Raw genomic sequence first — 5,817 nt, forward strand, 5'->3', positions numbered from 1 at the left:
GTTAATTGTGAAGCGCAAGGGCTGACTCGATCAGGTCGATGTTTTGCTCCGGTGGAGCTAAGAAGAACCAACCCAGTTGCAACCAAGAAACCTGTGTCCGAAGAAGAGGCTGAGGAGTTCCTGAGGAAGATGAAAGTACAGGACTACTCCGTGGTCGAACAGCTGAGAAAAACACCGGCCCAGATCTCACTGCTATCATTGCTGATCCATTCTGAGGAGCATCGGCGGGCCCTGATGAAGATATTAAACGAAGCTCATGTACCCAATGAGATTTCTGTAAACCACCTAGAAACCATTGCCAACAAGATTTTCGAGGTGAACAGGGTGACATTCTCAGATGATGATCTGCCGGTGGAAGGTACGGAGCATAATAAAGCTCTATACCTAGCTGTCAAATGTGAAGACTCGGTGGTAACTCGAGTATTGGTGGATAACGGCTCAAGTGCCAATATTTGTCCACTATCTACCCTGAACTAGTTAAAGATCGACCACGGAAGGATCCACAAGAACAGCATCTGTGTCCGAGGGTTCGACGGAAACGGAACAGCCACTGTGGGGGATGTTGTACTTGAATTAACCATCGGTCCAGTCCTGTTTACCATGGAGTTCCAGGTGTTAGATGCCACAGTATCTTATAACCTTCTGTTGGGGCGACCGTGGATTCATGCAGCCAAAGCAGTGCCCTCCACCCTACATCAGATGGTAAAGTTCGAGTGGGAAAGACAAGAGGTCGTGTTACACGGCGAGGACACAGCGTGCACCATGGGCGAGGCCATTATACCTTTCATAGAGACCGATAATGACAAAGGTCCTTGGGTCTACCAGATTTTCGATACAGGGTCGGCCAACAAAATATCTGAAGGAGAAATCATCCCGCACCCTAGGGTAGCTGCTGCAACAGTCATGATGATCTCAGAAATGCTGGGGAATGGATTTGTGCCGGGAAAGGGCCTGGGAGTCGAGCTTCAGGGGATTGTCCAACCTGTCACCCTGCCTAAAAATCTGGAAAATTTCGGATTGGGGTTCAAACCAACCGCAGCAGATAGGAAGCAAGCGCGAAAAATGAAAAAGAGGGTTTGGTTTCTGCCTAAACCAGTGCCACGTCTCTCAAGGTCTTTTGTCAAAGCAAGTGCCAAGGGGTCACCGGTCCCAAAGATTCTAGGACCATTGATCGGTATAAATGAGGACCTGAATTAGAGATTCGAGAGGCTATTCGCGGATGTCAGTGTGGTAGAAGCTGGAGAAGGTTCCAGCAGAACAGAGATACAGTTTGTGGGGCCTGAGGCCAAGACCAACAATTGGACAGTTACTCCTCTTCCTGTCTGAGGGGAGTCTTGGTAGTAGGCTTTGATTTATGTTTTGTGTATTTTGTTTTGTTCAGATTATTCCAGGGTGTAATCCAAATTTTACTTTCGTTTTTGTAAACAGTGTGAACCCTTTTTATCCCGCAAGTTTAATAAAGTTCTCTTCTTTTGTCCCATTTTAATTTTGTTTTGTTCTTTTTTTCTTTCTGAACAGTTCTCTTTTTACTGGTTCTAATGACATGGCATGCACAGCGGATCTTCGACCTAGTCTAATAAATCAATCTGAATTCGACTCAATGATGTAAGAGGTCGTTTGCGACGATGAATTTGAATATGACGAAGATAAGGCCTTCGAAGAGATAAACCGAGAACTATGCCAATTTGAAGAAAAACCCAAGCCTAACCTAAATGACACTGAGGCTATAAATCAGGGAAGAATTGATCAAAACCCTCATGGAATTCAAAGATATTTTTGCATGGTCATATGATGATATGCCTCGATTAAGCACCAATTTAGTGGTTCACAAATTGCCCACTGACCCGGCATACCCTCCGGTCAAGCAAAAGCTAAGGAAGTTTAAAACAGAAATGAGTGTAAAGATCAAAGAAGAGGTGATTAAGCAGTTGTAGGCGAAGGTCATTCGGGTCACTCGATATCCCGAGTGGCTGGCCAATGTGGTACCAGTTCCAAAGAAGGATGGGAAAATCAGGGTGTGCGTCGACTACCGCAACCTCAACAAAGAAAGTCCCAAGGACAATTTTCCATTGCCCGACATCCATATCTTGATCGATAATTGTGCTGGGCGCGAGATCGGATCCTTTATAGATTGCTATGCGGGTTATCATCAGATCCTAATGGACGAGGAGGATGCGGAAAAGACAGCATTCATTATGCCATGGGGAACTTACTGCTATCGGGTAATGCCGTTCGGATTAAACAACGCCGGGGCAAAGTACATGCGAGCAATGACTGCTGTGTTTCATGACATGATACACAAAGAAATCGAGGTGTACGTCGATGATGTGATCATAAAATCTTGGCGTCAGGAGGACCATGTAGCAAACCTAAGGAGATTTTTCCAAAGACTCCGAAGGTATGATATCAAGCTTAACTCGGCCAAATGCGCATTCGGGGTTCCATCAGGAAAGCTGCTAGGGTTCATCGTCAGTCGACGAGGGATTGAGTTAGACCCATCCAAAATTGAATCCATCAGAGATTTGCCACCGCCAAGGAACAAAACAGAGGTAATGAGTTTGCTGGGTAGACTCAATTACATCAGCAGGTTCATCACTCAACTCATAGCAACTTGTGAGCCCATATTTCGGCTGCTGAGAAAGGATGTTGCGGTAGGTTGGACGACAGAGTGTCAGGAGGCCTTCGACCAAATCAAAGGGTATCTGTCTAATCCACCCGTATTGGTCCCGCCTAAGCCTGGGAAGCCCTTAATTCTTTACCTGACGGTCCTGGAAAATTCATTTGGTTGTGTGCTGGGGCAACATGACGACACAGGAAGGAAGGAGCAGGCCATCTACTATCTTAGCAAGAAATTCACAGTACATGAGGTCAAGTACACTCAACTCGAGAAAACATGTTGCGCCCTAACTTGGGTAGCTCAGAAGTTGAAGCACTACATGTCTTCGTATACTACTTATCTCATATCCCGTTTGGACCCATTGAAGTATATCTTTCAGAAACCTATGCCCACAGGAAGATTGGCAAAATGGCAAATTCTGCTCACAGAGTTTGATATCGTCTATGTGACGAAGACAGCCATGAAAGCCCAGGCGCTGGCCGATCATTTGGCAGAGAATCCTGTTGATGAAAAATACGAGCCTTTAAGAACGTATTTCCCCGACGAAGAGGTAATGCATACAAATTAGTTGGAGTTACCCGAGGAACCAGGTTGGAAGCTTTTCTTCGATGGAGCTGCAAACGCGAAAGAGGTTGGAATAGGAGCGGTACTCATTTCTGAAACAGGACGCCATTATCCTGTTACGGCTCAACTACGCTTCTATTGCACCAATAATATGGCCGAGTATGAAGCTTGCATTCTGGGTCTGCGCTTGGCTGCGGACCTGGATGTCCAAGACGTCTTGGTCTTGGGAGACTCGGACCTCTTGGTACATCAGATTCTGGGTGAATGGGAAACGCGAGATCTAAAGCTCATACCATATCGACAATGCTTACATGATCTGAGCAAGCGATTTCGATCGGTGAAGTTCAAACATATCTCGAGAGTTCACAATGAGGTGGCGGATGCCTTGGCCACCTTAGCATCAATGCTGCACCACCCTGACAAAATGTATGTTGATCCCCTGCACATCCAGGTCCGTGATCAGCACGCTTACTGCAACGCCATAGAAGAAGAAGCAGATGGCAAACCCTGGTTTCATGATATCAAGGAATACCTCAGAATGGGGATATATCCAGAACATGCCACTGGAGACCAAAAAAGAGCCCTTCGGCGTTTGTCGAATGGTTTCTTCCTCAGCGGAGGAGTATTGTACAAAAGAACCCCGGATTTGGGATTGTTGAGATGCATAGATGCCAGTCAAGCAACGACGGTTATGGCAGAGGTACATGTTGGAGTTTGTGGGCCACACATGAGCGGATATGTATTGGCAAGGAAGATCCTTCGAACAGGGTGTTATTGGCTCACCATGGAACACGACTGTATCACTTTCGTGAGGAAATGCCATCAGTGCCAGATACATGGAGATCTGATTCATTCTCCGCCAACAGAGTTACATACGATGTCAGCACCCTGGCCGTTTGTGGCATGGGGCATGGATGTCATTGGGACCATCGAGCCGGCAGCATCCAACGGTCATAGGTTCATTCTAGTGACCATTGATTACTTCACCAAATGGGTTGAGGCTAAAACTTTCAAGTCGGTAACCAAAAAGGCAGTGGTGGACTTTGTTCACTCCCATATCATCTGCAGATTTGGAATCCCAAAAGTGATCATCACGAATAACGGTGTGAATCTTAATAGCAGCCTGATGAGAGAGGTATGCCAACAATTCAAGATTACACACCGCAATTACACCCCATATCGTCCCAAGGCGAATGGAGCGGTCGAAGCAGCCAATAAGAACATCAAGAAAATACTGCGAAAGATGGTGGAAGGGTCCAGACAATGGCACGAGCGATTACCCTTTACTTTGTTAGGTTACCGCACTACTGTCCGGACTTCCATAGGTACAACTCCTTATTTATTGGTGTACGGAACTGAGGCCGTAATACCAGCAGAGGTCGAAATTCCGTCCCTCCGGATTGTCGCTGAAGCCGGGATTGATGATGATGAATGGGTCAAAGATCGATTGGAACAGTTGAGCTTGATAGACGAGAAAAGATTGGCGGCAGTGTGCCATGGTCAGCTGTACCAGAAAAGAATGGCAAGAACATACAATAAGAAGGTGCGCCCTAGGAAGTTAGAAGTAGGGCAGCAGGTATTGAAGAAGATCCTCCCACATCAGGTCGAGGCAAAAGGCAAATTCGCCCCAAATTGGCAAGGGCCTTATATCGTGACCAGAGTATTATCCAACAGTGCTTTGTGTTTGACAGATATCGAGGGGAGATGTGTCGACATGGCTATCAATTCTGACGCAGTCAAGAGATATTATGCGTAATTTCTTTAATTATGGCAATTTTGGTTCGTTTGTTTGTATTTGGTATTTATTGGATAATGAGATGACGGAGGCAATTCTTTCTTCTATCCAAACACTTTAACCCTTGTTTCCCCCTTTTGAGCCTTAAGTTATTCTTTCATACCCCTCTTTTGGAATCACTAACGGGAAAGATATGAAAAGGGAAAGAAGAAAAGAAATTCTTTAAGGAAAAATGAAAAAAAAAAAAGAAGAAGAAGAAGATAAAAACCACAAACCGGTGGGAACTACGTTTGACCTGATTCCTCAAAGAGGATACGTAGGCGCCTCACGGCTCGGTCATAGTGTGCATCATAGTGTATATAGGATGCATAATGTACATAGTATGCATAATAGGCACAGTGTGCGTAATGCACGTAGCTCAACATAAGTGTAAAAAAATAAAATTCCCCAAGCAAGAAAACTGGGGCAGAGGTTACATTTTAAGTTCCAACAAAGGTTTGATTCCAAAAGTTGTAGCAGATCACCCATCAAATTATTTCATTTTTGATAGCCTTTCTTTAGCCCCACACCAAAACCAACATCGACGTCCAAAAGACCTCCCGATCAATATCCAAGAGATACCAAGTCAGGCAAATAGAGCCAAGAATAATACGCCGATCCCCAGCAAAGGAGAGGATCATACGACTGGGAAGGATTTGATGGTCAAAGGAACCTCCAAAAGAGAGGGTCGTATCGACAACACCCCGATTCCTTGATGAAGAAATGAAATGAGAGAGTCTTATCGGTGAAAACCTTCACAGGCACCGAAAGGCGACGTAAGATGAGAAATATAAAATGAGAGAGTCTTATTGGTGAAAACCTTCACAGGCACCATAAGGTGCCGGGAGTTGAGAGAAAAGAG

This window comes from Nicotiana tabacum, chromosome 3, assembly GCF_000715075.1.
Source record: "Nicotiana tabacum cultivar K326 chromosome 3, ASM71507v2, whole genome shotgun sequence".
In the NCBI taxonomy this organism is placed as follows: Eukaryota; Viridiplantae; Streptophyta; class Magnoliopsida; order Solanales; family Solanaceae; genus Nicotiana; species Nicotiana tabacum.